General features: G+C 39.3%; 1 protein-coding gene across 22 annotated transcripts in view; it reads right to left on the reverse strand.

Moving 5' to 3' along the window:
* The window catches only part of PHF21A (PHD finger protein 21A), a 173021-nt gene extending 149229 nt beyond the window's left edge, over positions 1-23792 (reverse strand). For 14 of the 22 annotated variants that reach the window (XM_037028063.1, XM_037028057.1, XM_037028064.1 and 11 more), the window contains exon 1: positions 23529-23792. The gene's annotated coding sequence lies outside the window, so the exon portion shown is untranslated. The other 8 variants (XM_037028050.1, XM_037028046.1, XM_037028049.1 and 5 more) reach the window with 6 other exon arrangements.
* Between the last annotated feature and the right edge of the window lie 839 nt (positions 23793-24631).

Raw genomic sequence — 24631 nt, forward strand, 5'->3', positions numbered from 1 at the left:
TTCTTCTATCTTAAAAAAAAAGCCTCCCTTCATTCCATATCCTTCTCTTGTTATTATGCCAGGTCTACACTCCCATTTATAGCAAAACTCCTTCAAGCGTTAATCACACTCACTGCTGTCCCCTAGTTCCTGTCCGCTCAGTCTCTACTGAACCTACTGAGATAGGGCTTTGCCTCCTTTCACTCTTGTTAAGATCACCCAAGATCTCCTAATTGCTAACTTCAATAGTAAAATCTCAGCCCTCACTTCTTGTTCAATCATTATTTGACCCATCTGATAATTCCTTCCTTCTTAAAATCCCTTCTTCCTTGACTTCCAAGACACCACCCACTCTTGATTTTCCTCCTAATCTCTCTGGCCACTCTTGTGGGTTTCTTTTGCTGTTTCCTTCTCATCTCTCAAAACCTCAAAATGTTGCCAAGTCTCAGTTCTCAGAACTCTTCCCATTAGGTAATCTCACCCAGTCTCATGGCTATAAAAGGATATATATACTGGTGACTCCCAAATTTTTATCTCTAGCCCAGACCTTCTCCTTGAATTCCAAACTCACACATCCAACTTCCCATTCAACTGCTGTCAAAACTAAACTCCTGGCTACCTATCCCTCAACCTCCCCCTCAGAATCATCAGCATCTCAACAGACAATGACTCCATCCCTTCAGGTCAAAACCTTAAATTCATCATTGAATCCTCTTTTCCCACACCCTACACTTAATTCAATACCTATCTTGCCTCTATCTTCAATACATACAGACTCTGAACACCACTACCACCTCCTTGGTCCAGGAAATCATCATCTTTCACCTAGATTACAACAGCCTCCTAAACGGCCTCCCCCCTCTTCCATCTTTGTCCCACTACAGTTTATTCTCTCAGGAGTCAGAGTGGCATCTTCAAAATCCAAGACAGATCTGGTTACTCCTTGAATCAAAATCCTCCAGTGCCTTCCCAGCACACTCAGAGAAAAAGCTGAAATCCTTTACAATGGCCCACAGGCTCTAAGTGATTTGGGCCTCTGCTACTCAGACCTCAACTCCTTCCCTCTCCCCAATGCTCAATCTGCTCCAGCCACACTGGCCTCTTTTTGGTATTTCAAGAACTCTAGACAAGCCCTGGCTGGTGTAGCTCAGTGGATTGAGCACGGGTCTGCGAACCAGAGGATCATGGTTCGATTCCCAGTCAGGGCACATGCCTGGGTTGCAGGCTAGTTCCCAGCAGGGGACTCATGAGAGGCAACCATACATTGTATTTCTCTCCCTCTCTCCTTTCCTTCCCTTCTAAAGATAAATAAATAAAATGTTTAAAAAATGAAACCGACAAGCAAAATATATAAGAAAAAAAAGAACTCTAAACAAGTTTCCTTCTCAGGGATCTTCTACTTATTTTTCCCTCTGGCTGGAACATTCTCTTACATCAAATAACTTCATGGCTCACTCCCTTAAAACATTTAGAAAATCTAGAGCAGATGCAAGATTAGAATACTAAAATAAGGACTAAAACTTTCATCACAATTGTTTCTCTCCCTAAACTTTGACTTTTGAGAATTCTCTTTCCTATACCAAGAAAACCCTTTTACCTTCTCTCAGCCTATCCAATCTCACCCAGTCATCTGGGTCCAATAAAGACTTACTGACTAATGGAGACCTTCCCTAACCACCTCACCTCCCGGTTCTCCCTTTCTTTGAATTCTCAGAATAGTTATCATTTTTCTCATTCATCTTAGAATTTAACCATATACTCCTCACACTGTAACTTATATCTCGTATCTCCCTAATGGGACTACACACGCACGTTATGCACACACACGAGTAGAAATAATGTCTTGTACAAGTAGTTCTCAAACCTAGATCAAGATAAAGCTAAACTAAAAAATACATAAATAAATAAAGATTCACAGTCCTACCCTTAAAATTCTGAATTTTATTATGTCTGACTTGAAGCCCAGATATCTGTATTTTTTGTAAAGTTCCCCCAGAAGACTCTAATAGGTAGTTAGGATGAGGAACTACAGCCTGACACAGTCCTGTACTTCCTGTAGTACCTAGGAAAGAAGGCCCTAGAAAGGACAGCCCAGAGTACCAGATCCATACCATCACTTCACAGGGGAAGAGCAATCCAAGAATCCTAGATACTAGCCAAAAGCTACAAAGAGGCAAGGCCCAGCCTAAAACCCAGTTTACTGCTCTCAATCTAGAAATCTTTCCATCCGACTGTGAATAAATAAATGAAAGTAATAAAAATCCACAATTCACAGATAAGCATAGTAAACAGTGATTATCTAATACTAGACCAGCGACAGCAATGCCCAAGTTCTAAGAAAGCGCACATCCTTAGCGTCTGCTTGCTGGAAAAATAAGAGCAACATCAGCTGACAAAAGACTTAGAGGCCAGAGTAACTGTGGGAAGGCTTTACAACTAATGTAAAAAATAACTATTTTAACTAAGTCCTCTTACAATATGCACAAAACCTTACAAAATCATTCATTTTGCACTTGAAAAGTATTAGGAGAAAACAAACAAAGAAATCTTGCTTTCATCATGCTATGAAGCACAAAAATCCTTATACACAAACACCCATGGCTCACAAAGCTGTAAATGTTTTTCAAGTCTAATCATCATAATGTAAACTTAATTACAGATCAGACTTCGTAAATCACCCCATATCCCAAGACAACTCAAACTCTCAATAATAAGTTAATAACCTCAGGACCAAAACTCTTGTCATCAACAAAAACAACTAGTTGGGTACCTATAAGGCATTACGAAAGTTTGGGTCTAGCTGGGTGTACAGGGATTTCAGCAAGGGCCTCCTACTAACACCAATGGGAGTTCTGGGTGTAAATCGTAAGCACCAAGGAGGAGGATCAATGCCCAGCACTGCACCTGTGGAAACCCTTTCCACTGCACTAACTGCAACTACTGGGAGTTGCTCTCTCAGAAATGGGATAATAGACCCAAATTCCTATGTCTCTAAAGCACAAAGATAACTCAAATAAAAGTCACTAAGGAAGGTCACTGGTAAACACCTGACTTAAAAAATACAAGAAGAAAAAAATAAAAAATACAAGAAAAAGTAAACTAAAAGAATGATTAACACATTGAAGAAATTTTATAAAACAGCACTAACATGCACAGAAGAAACTAGTGAACGGCTGGAGATAAAATAACTCACAAAACAGGATTAAAACAACCAAATCTTTAAAATCAGAGCACAGTGAACCCACTGCAGCCAGCAGCTTGTCCAAAGGAACACGCACACAACAGAACAGAAACTCCTCCCCTGATGGAGCCCTAAGTACACTACAATCCCTGCTTTTAAAACACAGAAGAAAACTCCCGCTGCACTGAGAGCCGGGAATAATCACCGAGTACTCCAGACAAATGGATAATGATCACGAGCCACCAAGGACAACCAAAACTAACTAAATAAAAATTATAGCACCTTATTGTGTTCCATACTGCCTCACCTCTCAATATAGCACTGCTGTACTCACCAGGCTGGAAAATGAGCAGGTGCCTTTCAGGCTATAGAGAAATTAGTGACACACACACACACACACACACACCAACGACAAACACAAACACAAAAGCAATGGTAGTCTCTCACTTGAAAGGGCTTAAGCAATGCAAGGCTTTGCTGTAGGCCTGGAAAACTAAGAGTAGGCCTTACCGAAGGAGTGAGGAAAAAGCCAAGGTTTATCCCAAATCCACGAAGACTAAAAGAATTAACATTTATTTCAATTAAAAGGCTTTGGAGATAATCCATTTAAAAAAAGAGAATTTACATTTTCACTGTTTCTGTCACCAGAATCTTCTCTCTGACTACACAGATTTAGCTCCACAACACAAATAAAAAGAACCCTGACTTCAGGCCTGAAAACTAAAAATGGTTCCATTAACATTCACATTTTTTTAAAAATCTATGTATTCCAACATATTGATTCTTTATCATCACTACTATCATTAATGAACATTTAGTTTATTATCTGTACTTTGAAATGTCAATGAGAAATTGAAGCAGCTACAATATGCTAGGGATTTTAACTTCTGAACCAAAAACCACAAAGAAGCAGGAGCCTGAAGCACACAGCCTCAATCATACTGGTAAGTAAGCGGTCCTAAAACTTGAAAGTGAAAGCAATACAGACCCAAAAAGAAGTTTGCTTGATATTAATGCTAGCCTTTAAGACCAAAAATATGTTCCGTTACAGAGGACTGAAATCAGGGCTCCCATTAACCTTGTTTAAAAAAAAAAATCCCATGAGCATGGAATTTTTCCCTAAGTCTCTTCATCAGAGCAGCATGGGGTCCCATTAGGCACCCTATTTTACTTCCACCTTATAAATAACGTTAGCTGTTCACTATTTCCATGGAAACCAAGAACAGAGAAACCCACTTAAATGAATACCGGTTAAAGGAGTAAGTTTTACTTTAGAAAGGTTTGGCTGCTCTAGATGAACTCTACTGGGGAATACTACAAAATCATCTTAAGTATAATTTTTAAAATTTATCTTTAGTGTAGGGGGAGCTTATTAAGAGTACTGTTAAATAAGCACACTCCTTGCACTAAACTAAATACGCCACACAGCCTCCTAACGTTCAAGATGCCTTTTCAATGCCCTGCACAGGGGTTTAGATGCACAGTTCCCAAAGACTCTGCTTCCCCATGCATTAAGGTGGAATAATTAATCCTGTGGGTCTAATTTAAACTAATAAAAGCAAGGACTTCAGACCTACCTACGGCTACCATCACCTTGTAGCGACTAGTAATGAACAGGCCCCATAACCAAAAGAGGCTCAAACAAGAGAGCAAATACCTTAACTTCCTAATCACTGTTACTAGGTCCAAAGACAGCAGGTAGTCAAAATTCTCTCCTTAACAAACTATTTATGAGTTATAACATGTACTTCTTAGTCAATCAATACATACACTCAGCTGAAATAGAAATAGAACATGCAGAATGAGAGTGCAAAACAAGATTTAGTGATTTCCACCTTCAAGCTGACTTAAATATTGCTCTGCATGCTCTAGAAATGACCATAATTGGTGGCCATACACAAAAGCTGCAGATAGGCAAGTGTACATACAACAAAATGCAACTTATGTGTAAGAAAACTAAAATCTTTACAGTAGATGTGGTTCTCCATTAAGTCAGTGGTGGCTCAGACATCTTCAATAAGTTAAAAGACATGAATGCGCCCTGGCTGGTGTAGCTCAGTGGATCGAGTGCAGGCCTGTGAAGCAAAGGATCACGGTTCGATTCCCAGTCAGGGCACATGCTTGGGTTGCAGGCCAGTTCCCAGTGGGGGACACATGAGAGGCAACCACACATTGATATTTCTCTCCCTCTCTCCTTTCCTTCCCCTCTTTCTGAAAATAAATAAATAAAATATTTTTTAAAAAAGACATGAATGCAAAATTATCCATAAAGGTGATGAACAGTATTAAGTTTACAATACATGGAAAGAGTAACATTTTCACACACATTCTCCTTTGAGTACATCAATGTATCTACTCGAATTGCATGTTTTAAGAACAAAATTACTTAACTTGTACATGCGTCATGCGCTGTTAACGATTAGCAGAATGCTAATAACTCCTGAACTTGAGTAACAGGTAGGTGGGGTTTGTTAACATTATTCACTCTACTTCTGTATATATTTTTACATTTCCATAAAAGTAAGTTTTTAAAAGTCCTGTAAAGTTAAGGCTCTTGTCTCTATGTGTAATTAAATAATGAATGAAATGCCTAGTATAGATCTTAGAAGCTATTGAATTGAAATCCAACATAGCCATTAACTTAACATGAAACCACAGCTAATTTTCAAGTTTTACTTTTCTTACCAAAACAATTCAGTTAACAGTTCAAAACCATTAGGAGAAATCTGTAAAGGATCTGCCATTTTGCAACTATCAACTAACGAAATGTAAACAATCAATACGTAGTAACAAGATATCATAGTCTCATTTTGTATTTTACAAACTACATTTTACTAGCCCTCTCAATTACTAAATCAAAAGAATTTCAGAATCAGCAACACCAGCATTTCCAATTTCTTCTCCAATAGGCCCACTGAACTACAGAGGGCAATCTAATAAATTAATATTTCCTATTTCCCTTATCTTAGTTAAGTAACAAAGCTGCCCACTCCCCCACTACACCCCAACCTCATCCCCTGCCAGAAAATACAGCAACTTCTGCAGTAAAAAGGTCTTCCATTCTCTCCCTTAGTCCAGATGAAAAAATGTTTCACACTCAGTTACTTCACAACTCAACTCCTGGCTGAGTGCCCAAAATGGGGAGACCCACAAACTATTAAAGTCTTAAGGTCTTGGAAACAGCTCTCTGTTTAAAAGCGAACAATTACAATGCTGTTTTGTCTTTAAGGGAATAGGATGAGACGGTGGTAGCTCTGGAGGAAGTGAGGAACTGAGGAACGGCAGCAGACGGGGTAGCAGGCACACAGAGAAGAACAGCAAAGAGACTGGACTGAGAAGGGAGGAGAGGAAAGGCAACGGAGGCATGTGCACAAGGGGCGGGGCAGCTCTCTGCGAGGCGCTGCTTGGCCACTGAGCCGGACAGGTCTCTAGCCCTGCCATAGGTGGTGGCCCCACCTTTTACAAATTAGGCAGGGGGCAAAATGATTTCCAAATAACATAATTACTTAAATCAATCCCAAAGACCCCACAGAGTCTCTAACTACCACATTTATTAAAATGAAGTAACTTCTAAACTTTCACACTTTCATTTACCAAAGAGAAGCAATTTTTATAGGCCCTGCATATAAGCTAAAGGAAACTTAATACTGTACATACACTACGCTAATTCTAAAACTGCAAAGCTTTACTTACTGACCACTTCAGCTTTTGTAAAGTAACATTACAGTTTTTTAACTAAAAGAAAACTGTAGAGTCTGCTATAAAATTGCTAAATTTTAAAAATATATGTTGAGCACTTTATCAAAGTAAACATGCTGTAATTTCTGCTCAGAGTGCAGAAACAATGTTTTAGGCACAGAGACAAAATAAAATATAGTAAATACTTCCATCCACCTACAAAACCTTTGGCATGTGGTACAGCTGGTAAAGGAGAACAGAAAGTTAGCGGAAGCTACTTCAGTTCACCCTTGAACAACCTGAGTTTGAACTGTGCAGGCCCACTTCTACAAGGCCCAAAACAAATTTGCATACTGGTAGACCCACGCAGGGGCACCCTGCTTTCTTCAAGGGTCAACTACATCCCACTTTAACTCAAAAGGTCACCAGTGATATTATGTAGCATATTTAGGATGTTTTGAGAAGCTATTACAAATACATTTGTTGAATCCCAGAAAAATAAACTACATAAAGATCAAAAAAGTTTCAGTTCCAATTTAGTAGTGAAATAAAATGAATTCTATTTTACACATAATGATCATTCCCTTTTCCTCAATTCCTGGTTTTTCTTACCAGACAGATATATACATATACATACACATACACACACCTATACCTATAAACATACTAGTGCATAAAATTAAAAATGCAAATTTTTTAGCAAAAAAACTCTTAATTCTGAGATTACTGTAAGGCAGAGACTTAAAAAGTAGTTTTTATCATAATCAACTTGTTCCTGGGTCCACTTTCTAGACTCAATATAGGTAACACCTGATAGATAAATATAAAAAGAAAATAATCGCCATAAGTAAAGACCAGGCACCAGACAAAAGGAAATTTCACAAAGCCAAAATGCCCAAATCAAAAGGCAAATAAAACTGTGTCCATCCTTACCAGAAAGCATTTGTGTGCCACTTTTGTATCTCTGGGCTTCTACAATTGTCTCCATTAGTTACTATACCCATGCATGTGCTCTCAAGGGTTAAACACACACACACACACACACACACACACAATTTGTCCTGAGCAGCAGACCCGATGGACTGACAGACTAATTAGCATTTTGGACCTCTGAGTTACAATGACTAGTCTACTACTTGCTACCTTGACACTAAGTGACCTACTGTAAGCTGCATCAATATCTTGTACAAAAAAGCTTGTATCACTAGGGGTTTTAATAAAGTGCAGTGAAATCCTTTTTAAGGTCCCTGTTAATCTGACATATTCCCATTTATTTTCTATTTTTCTTGGAGGTACTCACAAACAAAAACTCATTAGATACACTTTCCCATCCACACCTTTTCTCACCATGACATTTCAGGAAAACACTCTCCTTTCCAGCTAAGAATAAATAAGTTTCCATATTTATTCTTTCCCCATAAACTTTCAGTAGGACTGTAACACTAATAATGATAATAGCAGTTATTGCTTATCAAATATCTTAAAGAGTCCCCCCCATTAATCTTCACATCAATCCAAGGGGGCTGGTATGATCATCCCTGTATCGTAGATAAAGAAACTGAAGTCCAAGTAAACAGTACAGGGCTTGGTACACAGCATGAGCCAGAGTAATCTTTTTTGAGAGAAGCATAAATAATTAGTCCAAGGTCACACACTCAACTTTAAGTGGTTGTACTGAATGAGTTCCACCCAAGAAGTCAGACCCCAAGGCTAAGGCTCTTTCCCCACTATGCAACATTTGTCTCAAGCCTTGAGAAGAGAGTAAGTCCAGAATTAAAGATAAGTAATAATATCTAATAAGAGCTACCATTTATTTAGCACTTACTAGGTATCAGACACTTCTCATAGTTAACACATTAACTCATTTACTCGTAACAACCTCAGAAGATGGATACTATTATTTATTCATCGTTTACAGATGAAAAAACAGAGGCAGAGGCGCAGACAGACGGTGAAGTGATTTGGCCATGATCACAGAGCTAACACAGGGCAAAGCCAGGCTTTGAGCCCACACAGGCTGGCTCCAACTCCAGAGCAGATACTCTCTAACCACTGTACTGTACTGCCACGCAAAAAAATCTCCCTTCACTTGAAGTGCATGAAAAGAGAACTTTTAACCTTTACAAAACTACTAAATCATAAGCCTTTTGTAGTCTGACTGAGAGAAAACTGGAGGGCTATTCTAAGCATGCGCACCAGACTTCTTCACAGGCACACAGGATATGCCCCTGGTGATTAGATCATTGCCCTGTTCAGGAAGTTGCACCCTGTAAATCCGGTTAAGAGCCCCCAAGCCCATCTCTCTCCACACTCAGACCCACACTAAGAAAGGAACGAGCAATTCAGTGATGTCCCAGTGCAACCTTCTACAAAATGAACGTCACTCTGGAAGTATCCGAGTGTGCACAGTGCCTTTCCATCACCCTTTCTTCTTCTTTTCAAACACCATAAAAAAATACCATGAAGGAATGAATGAATTTAAGCTACTTAAAAATCATAACAAATGTCCAATGATAACTACAAATTTAAATGAGAAAAAAATGCAAAACTCTCATAGTTTTGCAACTTGTCCAAATTCTACATTCAAAAACCACTAGGGCCTCTCTGACAGACTCATTCTTAGAACGACTATCTTATTGTCACAAATGTGCCTTGAAGGGTGCAGAGAAAAGCCCATTTTTGCCTCAGACTCTGCATATCTTGATATGCATACTTAAGACAAGAACCATTACCGTTGCATAACAAGTTATTGGGCTTTTTACCCTAATGTCTGTAAGTATGATGACGTATTTAATTACATAAATAAATATTAAGCATGGACTTAATATTTGTGTATTAATATGTAATGCATATAGAAAACAAACACACAGAACAGGGTTAGACCTGGAGATACTGAGAACTTGACACAATGAGAACAGGAACTATTGCAGCTCCCTCCATTGACATCGTAAAGTTGCCACATTTTCTGGGCTCTCTTTTGAATTAATGTGGCATCTGTTCCAAGTACAGAATGCTAACATTTTACTAAAAGATATTTTCATTCTACATTTGTATCTGGTTTGCTTATTATTTAAACTACTGTTTTTTTCCAGTGGTCATTTCTTTCTACCAACTTGTCAATTTGGCATTCCTAATCTATCTCCCCTGAGCACAAAAGGGGTGGGGAGGAACCATCAGCTTAAAACCCTCTAACAGCAATAATTACAATATACTTTGCATATAGATTAAATAAAGAAAATAAGCAGCACAAAGATTTTGGTAGGCTTTTTACTATTGGGTCCTGATAAGTTAACAGCATCTGTTCCTTTCAGAAAAAGAACTCTGCTCTGAGGTACTGGAGGGTTGGGGGGAAGGGGAAAGAAGCAAAGTAAACAAATACTAAATAGAATAATTCAAGTTACAAAGTTTGGTCTCCATGAAATGATGATTTCAATAATTTTCGCATATCCAACTCTATCGGCTGGTAATTGCTTTTAAGACATCCTCAAACGTGCTGCAGCAAAAAGCCAAATACAACCAGCTGTATTTAGCATGCATGCCGCATACTCCACAATGTTACGTCACACCAGGCACAGAGAAGACGCTTACCAAGCTATCCTGCATTCTATAAACTGCCTAACAACAACAGAAAAGGCACATGCCATCTCCACAGTGGGAGCAGGGGCCTCAGGATAGGCAGCTTTTCCCTTGGTCAACTCTAAAGGAAACAAATGAGGCTTACATTTCTGTCTTTAAAGCTCACCTCTCTCAAGGCCTTTACTCTCAATCTTTCAGTGTTTCTCAGAAAGAAAGGCTGTTTCTTTAAAATCAAAAAGCTGCAAAAGATCACTCCAACTTAAAGCCCCACACCTTGTACCAACTGTCCTCCAGATGTCCCCATGGCTTCCTCTTCTATAGAAGAATGGCCTACCTAGGGCAGCAGTCTCTAAGTGGGTATACTCACCTAGGGAAGGAAAGAGGCCATGAGAAAAATGATTATAACTCATATTTTTAAATCTCATCCTTTTTTAAATTTCACATTTCTAGTACATTTTATAACATGTGTAAAATACTAGATTCAGAAAATGATATAGAAAATATATATTTACTGGTGGCCATAATTTTTTAAAGTTTGGAGACTACAGGTTAAGAAGACTAAAACTAAAACAAGAGTCAGGAAAATTAGGCTCTGACATTAACTTACTCAAATTCTAGTCTCTGCCTCAGCCTTACTATCCAGGACATGAAATGAGCCCTCTATACACTTACAAGACTATTACAAGAAATAATAAAATATTATAGGGCATGGTCTGAGCCACATAAAATGAAAAGCATATATGAACGCTACCAATGAGAAATACTCTTAACTTGGTTTGTTAAAACTTTGACTATATTATAAGTAAACTGCCACACCCTATCAGACCCAATTCTTGGACTTGCAAGGCCAGGCTTCAGCACTTCACAATATTTGGGTCAAAAGAATCATAAAACTCCTTAGATATAATGAGTGCATGTCTAGTACTAGACTTTTGTTTAACTTCTATAATGAAAAAGTTATTACCTATGAAATAAAAATGTTTTAATTTAAAAATTACAAAGATATATTATGACTAATAACCTTTGTAACAAGTTAAAACTCTCAAAGCCAGCATCAGATTATATTTAATAAAGATTATAAGGACTTCAGTGTGTCTTTTTTATGTAATGCCAGAAAAAGCAAATCACTGGCACTTGATAAACTATCGGCATGTCCTATCATTTACCCTATTTTTCTTTTTTAGTTTTTGCTGCTTTAAAAACTGCTGGGTTACCAGTATAGCATTTGGTGATGGCTGAGTTAAGGATAGGGATGAGGGTGAGGTCAGCCGACACTATCACACATTAAGGTGTGAGTACCAGGACTAATTCCCATGCAGGGTATCTGTATGATGATTAAACAGTCCTGGCTTGAGTTTCTAGTAATCAAAACATTACAAGTATTTTCTTAGTTTTAAAACCCTATTTTACTTTGTAAATACTGAATGAATGTCTCTTAACCCAGAAGAGAGGTTACCAGTTTAAAAAAAAATTCTCTGAAACCACATCTTTTTGCAAGTAGCTACTAGAATAACCTAGCAGAATTTAATTCTTTTTTTTTAAATTTTTTTAAGATTTTATTTATTTATGTATCTTTAGAGGGGAAGGAGAGAGGGAGAGAAACATCAATGTATGGTTGCCTTTTGTGCGTCCCCTGCTGGGAGTTGGCCTGCAGGGAACCAGCCTGCAACCCAGGCGTGTAGCCTGACTGGGAATCAAACCACGATCCTCTGGTTTGCAGGCCTGTGCTCAATCCACTGAGCTACACCAGCCAGGGCAGAATTTAATTCTGAAACTGATATTTCCTAAATTACAATACTTGCTCAGCACAGAAAACGGTGCTGTTTTAAATTGGTTAACAATTTTTAAAGTTTTAAAAATAATAATGACTATCCCTAAGGCATTAGGCACAAGTAAAAAGTACTTAAAATGCTTTTTGCCCATAGGTAATAATCATTTTAGGGCATTAGGTTTATAATCTTAAATGCATAAGTCTTACCCACCTCTCTCCTTCCAACTCCACTCCCACTTCCCACCTGAGCCTTATTTTCAAAAATAGCAAATTTTAAAAATAGTCACCTGAAAAAAATAGATTTCAGAGAGTATTATGGTATAATTCTATTTATTCTTAAAATATTTTATTTATTTATTTTTAGACAGAGGGGAAGGGAGGAGAAAAACACCAATGTGTGGCTGCCTCTCACATGCCCCCTAGTGGGACCCCGGCCTGCAACCCAGGCATGTGCCCTGACCGGGAATTGAACAATCGACCCTTTGGTTCCCAGGCTAGCACCCAATCCACTAAGCCACATCAGCCAGGGCTCTATTTATTTTTTTAAATATATTACACATTTTGAAATACACAGGAAAATTTAAAAGCAGAATAAGAATGGGATAACTTTAATTTTCTACTTTATATACATATATATCTATACTTAAGAGGAATATTAGAAATCCTCTAAAATATTTATAGTTACACTGGACTAACTGAAATAGCAAATGTAAACTACATATCTGCTTCTACTAAGAATATGTATGAAATAGTCTACCGTGCTAAAGTGCCCAACTTCCAACTTTTAAGAAACAGACAGTAGACCCACTCCCTACTAGGAAGGCACTGTGCTTAGTGATGGGCATATCCCATATGACTTTATTTCTGTTCCATTCCAATGCATAGTATTCGCAAAATATTCAACTTAACACAAACCAAAATCAGTATGAAACATTCTCGAAACGATAACTTCATCACTGTGGCCATGTCAGTAAACTGAAAACTTCTTTAGCAATTCACTTTCTATGGGAATTATATAGTTTACTACAGATGTAAGAGGGGAGGCCCTGAAATCAAATCTGGGCTTGAATTTAGATTGCATCATTTACTACCTATGTGATTCCATGGAAACCTTTATTTTCTCATCTGTAAAATGGGGGTAGGGAAATAAGAGTAAATCCTCAGAATGTTGCTGTGAAGATTAAAAATTAAATGAGATCCTGTATGTAAAAAGGCTCGACACCACACATAACAAATACTCAGTAAATGTTATACCAGTCTTATTATTATTACAACAGATAACCCTGAAGTACAAAAACTTCGTAACTTGCCGAACATTTAAAGTCTTCTGTCTGCCATTCCTCTAAGAATATACATATTCTGTCAGTTTACATAGTAACACATAAAACTGTTTTCAACATACAAATTCGTAATTAAAACTTTTCATTACCACAACACACCAGTACATTTACAATGTTTGTGTGTACATAAACACACACACACACACACACACACACAAATGCGTCAGCCCATACTGTCAAGAACTATGCTGTAATCATGTAAGAACTTGTCTACTGGCCATGGGAGGGGGATCTAGATCACCAATTATGATTCTAAATTGTTTAATATTAACATTATTAACAGGACATGGACAAATACCTTAAAGTCCAGCCATCTATCAATGATTAAACACTTAATTTATATATACTATTGTCATCTATAAAGTACATTCATGAGTATTAGCTCATTGAATACTCTTAACAGCATAGTAAAAAGGGCTTTTACATTCTGCCCATTTGACCACTGGGAAAACTAAATCCCAGCAAGGGTGAATGCATGGCTAGTGACAGGACTGATGTTAGAGCCAGCCTTCTGACATCATCACAACGGTTTCATTTACACTGGCCTGGGAAATTTCATTTTTAAAAAAGACAGAAAACTGTGATCAGTAATTTAGGCATGTCAGAGGACCCCATAGGGAATTACACATATCTGCCAGTTGCACGCTCATTTCCTCTCCTTATTTCCAACTTTAGTAATTCAGAAATTTCAGAAGTACATATAACTATAACACGCAGATAAGGAGAAGTCATCCAAACCTGTTATTTCCTGCATTGGCCAGTTAATACCACAGACCACGTTCCCTTTATATATAGCCCTTTGTATTTAACTTCCTTGGAATGACTGGATTTATTTCATTTTAATATTAGGACTTTAAAAGACAAGTTAATATAAAATAAGTCAAACCATTCATAATGTTTGGTACATAATGGTACAATGGATGCATATCAGGCCAGATCCTATAAATACTGACATGTCTAAAAAATCTGATGTCTAATATACAAACATTAATAAATTTCAGTTCACATTTATTGGGGGGGATAGTTAATATTATTTCAGTGGTTTGGTCTGTTGTATTAACAAGAGTTAAATAATTACTACTAGAGGCAGAGTTTTCTAAAATGAATATGGCAGGCCTCAACAATAATATTCGAGAAACTCTTCACAAGAGAAAAAGGCGGAGTAGATACCAGCAAAACAGGTAAGAAAGGCATTTCCCTGGTTCTGCATACACTCAAACTAAAGCACATATATTGCAACTTACACTTACTTTTTTCAATATTCCCAGGTGTCCCATTCTCTTCTCAAAAAGCTAAAAGAGACTAGCCAGTGCAGATAAAAATATCCTACAAATTCAAGAGCCTAAAAGAAGTTAGAGCAGCCTAAAAGGAAAAAAATGTAAAGACATATGATTTTTTAACCTAACATTTTAAGTACAACCCACAGACTTAAAACTACATTTTCTCTCTGGGGCTGCTCACCGACCTCAATTACATCAATCCTGTAACATTGTGAATTGTGGTGACAGGTTGGCCCTTGCCTCTAAACACAACCAAATTTTTCCAAGGTTACACACACTGGGACACGAAGAACATTTTTGCAGCATCTTATTTTCACTAATCAACTACTTTGGATATTCTACCAGTGAAAACATTATGAACAAAGAAATTTTCATTATCTTCTTAAACTCTCCAAAGTCAACCAAATGCTATGGTACAATGGCAAGGAGTACCGAATAGGCAGAACTGAATCTGGTCAAACGCTGCTACTACTAGCTGGTTGTCTACTTTGGGCATGAATCACTCGGGGAGAAATTAAGGTGCAAAGACATTTTATTTACAGCAAAAAATTCTAAGGAATTGCCATAACATTACCACAGGTAAAAAATTTCAAGGTGTTGTTGGGACAGCCTGGGCTTCAGATCAAATAATAATGACAAGAGGAGAAAAAATGTAGAGCATGGTAATTTTTAATCACAATACTCACTGCTGCTGCTAATTCTAAACATTTACTGAGCCTCTGTTATGTGCCAGGCACTGTGCTAAACACTTGCACATATTTTTAACATTCAATCCCCCCAACAACACTCTGATAATAATTAATAAAGTATCAGAGCCCTCAGAAGAACAGAAATTTAAACTTTTTAAATGATAATACAAGCAAACTATTAAAGAAACCTTACCTTTTCCTCTACCTTTCAGACTATATTTTAAATATTAAATTTACACTAAAATCACATTTATTTTTGGGAATCTGTCTCTCATTTAAAGAATACTATGATTTGAGATGTTGACAATTATTACAGAAAACTCAGAAAAAACTGAACTTAAATACTGGCACAAAAAAACCCTTCTATCCAACTTTACTGAATAACTGTCCCCATTCAAAGAAAGGAGAACAGCATATACATATCAGGCCCTACAAGTACAGGCTTCTAGGCCTGTACTAGCAATTAGTAATGCTGTAATTATAGAAACCTGTATCGTCACAGACAAAAAACTACAATTGCTAAGTTTTCAATATATATACACAGACATATATATACATATATATCTGTTACTTTACATATAAATCTTACAGTAGCTGATAAAAAACAACAAACTAATCTAAGGTAAACTAAAACACTAGGATGTTTCTGAAGACTCACTTTAGAATGTCAGCAGCATAATCATCATATTAGGAAGCAAACTTTACTTAGCAGAAAGTTGTTAGAGGCTTGGGAAGATGTGTATAAAATGGAGTAGACAAGAGGGAAGGATTCCCTGTGCTGTTTAAATCAACTACAGGACCCAGCATGCAATGCTCTATTCTGGAGTTAGGCAAAAAAATAAATAAATAAATAAACACCCAAACCCGCAGTGCATCCTGGGACTTGTAGTTAAGGAAACCACCTCACTCTACACAGTTAAGTTTCAACAAAGTCTGAACCATCCAGCACAATTTGACTAAGTCTTATTACCAGGATTAGTCAAATTCAGATCTAATTCGTTTGTGTTCTGCTCTGGCCCAATTTCTTTAGCACATAATGAAAAAAGTATCAATTTAAATTTAGCTCAATATTTTCACATTAGAAAAACCATATACGGGATAAGCATATCAAAAATATGCTTTAAAAAATAAATACTTAAAAAGCAAAAAGTCTGAATTTCAAAATTACATTTAAAAACATAATTTTTGAAACAACCTCCTTAAAGTTCACCTGAAATCCGTTTTCAAAGCTCTCTATCCTACTCCCAAAATGAAAGATTTTGTTTTACTGAGTTTTCTCTCAACAGTCTTTCAAGTTATGTTTTATAAATGATTTTTCTTAAAGACAATTCTCATAAGAAAACATTCCCCATACTTTAATACTGCCTATTAGGAAAGAGATTCCTATAGTAATACATGTCCAAGTCACTATCTCACACACCAAAAACCGTAACTTCCTCTTTTGTTAAGTCCTTACTCAAAATGTATTCATTCCACTTTCACCCTTCATTACACACACATACTTACACACACACACACACACACACACACACACACACACCTGCTTCTGGAAAGAACCTTAGAAAAAAAATTCCAACTATAGACCCATTTCTCTCATCTGCTAACGTCTTCTAAAAACAAAGATTTTTAAAAAGCTATCGATCACATGTCCAAACGCAAGCAGATAATTAAAGCTGCCACCTATGTGTATATGGATTCTACACTCAACCCTACTTTCTGCGAGACTAAAGGAGGGGGCAGGGAAAGAACTAAGTGCAATCTGCATCAGGAGGCCTAACACAGGTGGTGGGTTATTTTCAGGCAACAGCACCGTCACAAACATGCTGTGGAACAGAGTCCAAGAAATTTTTAACAAGAAAAGATAAGCTGGCAAACAAATTCAACACAATCCAGCTAAAAATCACCTGCAACACATGCTACTACATTTCACCATAAAAGTGACAGGCTACAACAGGATCTGAAGCTTCATCAATACAACATACTGTCCATAAGGGCAGAGATAGCAGTTGCTATGGTTACTATCACCCACTTTTATCAAGAAATTATTGTCATTACTCTGAAGTTTTTGGTACTTATTTAAAATTTTTTTAAAAAATCAGTTTAGGGTTCTGACTGTTAATTGAGTGAAAAAATCAACGACTGTTTGATATCTAAGTATGCTGCCTTAGAGATGCGCATGGTTGACAATACTTGGATCTGCAGCAGAAAAAAATCAATTCCTTTCTGCTGCTCCTTCTCCTCAAGTACTGACAGTTTGTATTCTCAACACAGCCAAAACAATAAAACAAAACCCATCTTTCTGGCTTCTGTGTTTAACTTATTTTTCTCCCCTAGGCCCACAACCACAGTCAAAATAAAGCCTAGATCAACAACCTGTTAGGCCCCATCGCCTCCCCATTTCTACATGACCAGTTCACTTTTCTGCCGACTTAAAAAGAAGCAGAAAAACACTCCCACAGATGATTCCAAAATATAGGGGGAAAGTTTCCTTCAATGAGACCTGCTCACTATCTTTTTTTTTTAAGTGGCAGGGGTCAGGGGTCAGGGGTGGGGTGGGGTGGGGCAGTGGCTGCAGTATATTGGAGGAAGAGAGAAATGGAGGGGTATTCAAACTTCCAAACAAGTGTCTAGTGTAAGAAAGTTGCTTCAGAAAAGCCCAAAGGATGAATGAATCTCACATATTATCTCTAAAAGGGAAGAGTTTACAACCACTCCAGTGTTAAGACTGAACTGATAGGCAAGTAATATAAAAGTTATTTTTAAAAGTCTATTTCCACATTCCTATAAAAGATAACTGCTCAAAAAATCTAATATACAAGTAAGAATTACATGAAAGCCTATAAAGCAATATGGCCACATATACACCCAAACACAAAGAACAAAGCATATGCTATTTAAGAAATAACTGTCTATAATAAATTTAATGCAGTTTTAACAAATTACCTGTTTAAAAAAATCTCAAAGCAGCAAAAATACACTACTGGTAACGTTAAAGTGATCAGAATATATTGCTATATTCCCCAAGAATACATAGAGCCTACAAAAAAGCCCATGTACAAAAGTTCTTGGGAAGTTAACATAAATCATTAATATTTCCCAGCACATATTAATATGAAGATTCAAACATGTTTCAAGAAATCAGCTCTGAATACAGATATGAAGGAATGTTGTCAAAGGTTAGAGACCTAAAACTTTAATCTCTTCCTTTTCTCCTTTTGAATAGTAATTAAATACAAAAGCCTTCAGCAATAAGACACTAAAGATACAAAATTTAAAAGCACATTAATATAACCTTAACTTCAGTATTTCCTCAAGAAAAGCTTTGGTATTCACTGTCTGTGGGATGAAAAGTTAGTATTACCCTAAGAGGTTTCATTTTTATCTAAACAGTTAAATGTTTTTGTCATTCTTCACAGAAACAAATTTGTATATTTAATTACTAATTGGGGTTAGTTCATAAAGAACAGTCACTTCTAAAGTTTAAGATATGCTCATAAACATAGGGGCTCCCAATTATCTATATTTTATTTTATTTCAGTCAAAATTTGTGAACAGTCTATTAAGAAAGCCACAGCTCAGACCGCTAAGCATTAAACTTTTGAGTTATTTTTACACAAAAATATTTCACTGTACCCTTCTAGATTTGAACTGTCATTTCCTCGTGCACTCCTCTAAAACAGAAAAATAAAGATATACACATGTACCTAGTACTAATACATACAAGTATATATCTTTTTCACTTTGAAACAAGTCTGAAAGATTTAGTAAGAATTTTTCACAAAGTTAGCAGAATCAATCAAAACAACCAAAACCTTGACTGTGACATCTGTTACTCTGTGTGTTAATGAGAGCCTACAGAAGAATTGAGAATTTAAATACTCACTAAAATCAACTACCGCCACATCACTGGAGAAAGGAAGAAAAACTTTAATAGGAGATACACATTTCACAATATCTACAAAAGGAAAAATAATCTTTTTCTTGAATTGTGAGAAACTGCCTAGGCAGCATTTTTTAAACAAAGCTTCAAAACTGTAACAAAGAGCTTTTTGGTAACCACAGCAGTACTAAAAAAAAAATCTTAAGGTGTTCGAGGTGCACTTTTAATGCACTCATTCACCAACTGATGGAGAAAGTTAACATTTTAAAGACAGAAGCTTCTGTCCATATATTAATTAGTTCCTATATCAACAACTTAATGTATGCATGGCTCCTGACAATTTACAAAGGCCCTGCACATGTATTACATCATTTGATCTTACTGAAATAAAGTACAGCGTTATATGTAGAAAACAGGTAAAATTCAAAGCAGGTTTATCAAATTTTCTATATATTCCTAAGTTTTTAAAGTTTAATATAAAACATTACAAGCCACCAAGTAGCATATTTCCAGTGGTAAATCAATTCACCTAACACTAACAAGAGTTTCAAACAACCATGTACTATAAATGCTATGAAACTTTTGTCTTTATGGAGTTAGTACTACTATCGGACATACCATCAGCAAACCAATGATCTATGCCCACAAATACAACTTTACTCATAGTTCAAGAGTTTCAGCCTTTGGAAGCCAATTCAAATACATCAACCATATGTATTTATAAAGCTGAGAGCCTAAGAATTTATCCATTAAGATAGCTCTCTAAAAAAAAAAAATAAACACAAAAAAGTATAATTTTCTTCATACAATATCTCCCTTTCCAAAATTCAAGTACTCTAAATCCTATCTGTATTAATATTATGGGGATGATTACAAAATGTCCCAAGTCATACCAACTACTTTTGTGTATACCCATTGCACATAACTCCAAAATAAAATAGTTCCAAGAATAACTCCAAAATAAAATCATTCTAACTCCTCAATAAAATAATTCTAACAGCACTGTGTGACTAGGCACAGCATCCTTCAGGTATCCACAATAACAAATCTACTTTGTGTAATATTGTAAGCAGGGAAAACGCCATCAAAGATTTCAGGTTTACATAGCAAGTGAAATTTATTAATGGAATTTTTAAATGGACTTACTCAAAATCTTTCTGGAACTTTAGGGTGTTAATCCTGTTGCTTAGTTGAAGCTAAGTGGAGCTGTCATAAGGAGCAAGACCCTCAAAATTCAGAGATTTGCTTTATCTTGCTGTAGCACCTCCTGCTGGATAGCATTTAGAGCTCTTCATGTAAGCAGAAGAAGATTTCTGAGGCAGCTCCTTCTGGATGACTGAATGGGAAAAAGGATGGACCCTTCAAAGCTAAAAGAAACAGGGCCCCGTCCATCACTTACACCTCTTTAAAATAAAATTTGGCACAGGTAGGAGTCGTCTTAACCTATTATTATTCCAGTTCCATAAAGACCTGCCTGGGTCCAAAGTGTTTAAAGAAAGCTTGTAAAATTATCTAAAAACTTAAAAAGTCATCAAAAGCACTCAAGCAAAAGACAATTATGGCCAGCCAAACAATGCCAGTCATACTGCAAATACTATTATGTTAACAAAAGCGAACGTCTGATGTAAAGAAAAGCACCTCAAATATGTATAACATGTTAGCCAGAAGTTTGTGTTTTCAGAATTTTCTGCACTATTACCATGCTTTTCACTTAAGAGTAGTTGTACATCTACAGAAGTTTCAAGTACAGAAATTTTTTATAAACAGACAGTTGTACATCTACATAAGTTTTAAATACAAAAATATTTTTATACACATGAGTAACTACACACAAAAATGCCCTCTTTGCCATCAAAAGGTATGTTCTGAGATTTTAAAATACATTCTTCAGACATTTTAAATAGCACCTACAGCTCACTTTAAGCCCATGATTGCAGATCCATATACAAACAGAGCCAGAAAAAGGGAATAGGCAGGCACTTACCAAAATCAAAATGAATAATAGTATTTCCAGTAAAAATGGAGTAAGTCTCCTACAATACCGTGAAACCAAGTAGATTGTGAAACTTTAAAAGGGGGAGGGGCTAGTCTTCAAAATCAAAAGAAAAGCTGACCTATTTATTTCTACTGCCCAAACGTGAATGAACACCAAATGTAAACAAACAACATAAACACTGAAAAGTACACTTGGGTGTCTTAGCCCCAATTCCAATCCCTTTACCAGGCCCTCAGTGAAACAACGGATGTTGATGAGTATCCTCTGTAAAAGGAGATATTCCAGCTCCCTGCCCTAAAGAACCCCTATAAAGTATGCCTATGAAAACGCTTCCTTCCTAGAGTGCACACTGCTTTAAAAAAAAAAACTTTCATCAGCCCAAATTAATCCGATTCCAATATTCAACTATCAATTATTAATATATAAATGTTCTTCCTTCTCTAAAGACCCCAGCTAAAGCATCTACATTCCTAACACTTACTATTAACAAAAATGAACAGCTCGCTCCTCCACTATAGGGTAAATCTTTGAAATCCAAAACACAGCCACAAAGTTCACTGTCAAGGCCAGTGCTGAGGCCCACACAGGCCTGGACCTTAACTCACGTTTGATATTCTAGAAAGCCATACATGCATAGACATTTAAAAACAACACAATGTGGACGTGCAGAGTGAGAGTCCCTACTTCAAGACCTAAACAAAGAATATTTCAACATATGACCAGAATATGATGACACTACATTCACCAATGAAAACAAAACCTGCCTATCCTTAGCAGCCGTATCCTCATCTCAACAACTCAACTACTTAGAAATCACTCTCGGCACATCTGCACCCCACAACCGGCGTGTGGCCTTCTCCGGGGGTGCAAGCCAGACAAAGTTGAAAGGAGACATTCTTCCCCCGGTGCCCAAATCTAGATACCAACCCCTCCCCTAACAGTGCCACCTTGCTGCTACCCACCATAGCGAACGTGGTCAGGGAAAAGGAAAAAAAAAAAAGAAATCCTAACAGCACCGCTCAGCAGAATAAAGAGACCAAAGACAGGATGACGAGAAGTGTTGGGAACTGCGTGCACGACGGGCTGGACCAAACGGAAAGAGTCCCACTCCGCGCGCCCCTCCCCCCCGGCGGGGGCGCAGGCGGGGGAGGGGCGGCCGCGGCCCCTCTCTGAGCGGCCTGCCAACCCCAGCCCGCGCGGGGTCCCGGGGGCGCCCCGCGGCAGCAGGCGGCGGGGGCGAGTGCGGGAGGGCCGGCCCCGGGGTGAGGGGTGCAGGCTGACTCTCCGGAATAACAAGTTGCAGAAGAAGAAGAATAAGCGGAATTTCCCCAACGCTTCTCCGGCTACCCAAGACAAATGCACCAACACACACACACACATTCGGGCCCGGCAGCGTCAGCAGCCGCAGCTTTTTTTTTTTTTTTATAACCAGATCCCTCAGTCACCAAACAAGATGGTTTTCAAAAAAAAAATTAAATAAATAATCATAATAAAAACTTCCCCCCGACAGCATCCCGGGGAGGGGGGAGGGTGATGAGAGAGCCTAGGCGACCATCCCTGGGCGGAGGGACTGCCAAAGGGGGCTGACAAGGCTCCTCGCCCCCCGCCCCCGCCAGTGGCCCCCTCCCCGGCCCCCAACTGGGACAATGTGACGCCCCCTCCCCGCCACCCCCGGCGCGCCGCCTCTGTCACCCGCTCCGGCCCTGCACTCAGCGCCCAGGCTCCCGAGGCTGCTCATAAACTTACTTCCAATTTATCCTGGGGAGGGGTGGAGGGCAGAGGGGAAGAAGGGGGGGAGACAAGATTTTTCCATTGTCTTTTTTTAGGGGGGGAGAAATAGGAAGGGCACGCAGGGGGGCGCCCCGAAGGGGAAGTTATTGCTCAAATCTCAAGTTGACTGCGGGGTCCTGGCGAGAACACCCCCCTTTTCCTCCTCCCTCCCACACACCCCTCCCCTCCCCCCACAACAAACTCCAGGCAAGCAGCCCCTGTCCCTCCCAGAGACAAATACCAGAGACAAGACAGAGAGAGGGAGAAGGGAAGGAGGGGAGAAGGGGAAGGGGGAGGGAGGGGAAATAGAGCTACTCAAGAAAAAAAAGAGAGAGAGAGAGAGAGGAGAGTGAGGAGAAGAGAGAATGGAAAAGCTGGGATACTGCACCCTCCTGCTGGCTGGCAGTCCCCCCTGGCAGCTGGAGGCAGGAACTCTGAGCAGGAGAAGCAGGAGGAGGAGGAGGAGGGAACTCTTCTTCATGGGGAGGGAGGGAAGAAGCTGGAGCTGCTGCTGCTGCTTCTGCTGCTGCTCTGGGCCTCTCGCACTTTTTAGATATTAGTGTGTTAAGATGGTAGGTTGTTCCCTTCTCCCTCCTCCTCCTCCTCTCGCTCTCTCTCACTCACTCTCTCTGTCTCTCTCTCTCTCTCTCTCTCTCTCTCTCTCTCTCTCTCTCTGGGCTGTTTCTTTCCTCCTCTTCCCCAGGCAAAGGGGGGGTGGGGAGGAGGGGGTGGGGGGGAGGAACTGGATCCTCCTCCTCCTCCAGGAGGGACACACACAGGCCCTGGGCCGGAATAGGAGGGGGGAAATCAGAGCAGCAGGAGAGAAACTGTGGGAGACAAACAAGCCCAACTCTTCATCCTCCTCCTCCTCCTCTCAGCAGCAGCAGCGAGCACCACCAGCCCATTCACCACCCGGCCCCGGGCCGCAGCACCTCCGCCGCCTCAGCCCGGGGATCCCTCCGCCCAGGCCCAGACACACTCGCCCGCGCGGGAGCCCGCCGCGCGGCCCCGCCGGCCCGCCGCCGCCGCCGTGCGCGCCCCCGCCGCTCCCGAGAGCTGGGCAAGAGGGACTGGGGCTGGGAAAGCGGGGACGAGGGTGGGGGTAGAGGAGGCACTGGGGTAAAGGGGCAAGGCAGGGAAGGCGGGGGCAGCCGGGCGGAGTTAGTCGGTGGCCGGTCCGGGCCCCCCACACCTCCGCCCGCGGCTCCCTGCACACACGGGCCGCACCGGGGACGGCGGGGCGGCGGCGGGGCGTGGGGGGGAGGCAGCGGGGGCCCGCGGCGGCGCTCGGGCGGGCGGACTACTTGACGTGTCGGTGCGGCGAATTTATTTCACTTTGCCTAAGGAACGGGGTGTGCTGCGGCCCCCATTGCCTAGGGAAAAAACCCGGATGTAAAGTGAGTGAAACTAAACTAGAGTGAAGTAGGGCAGCAGCAGCCAAACTCCAGTGCAGTGGCGGCGGCGGCGGTGATGGGGCTGAGCACGGAGCAG

This window comes from Sturnira hondurensis, unplaced genomic scaffold (assembly GCF_014824575.4).
Source record: "Sturnira hondurensis isolate 20B ecotype Veracruz unplaced genomic scaffold, ASM1482457v3 Scaffold0019433, whole genome shotgun sequence".
NCBI classification, from domain to species: Eukaryota; Metazoa; Chordata; class Mammalia; order Chiroptera; family Phyllostomidae; genus Sturnira; species Sturnira hondurensis.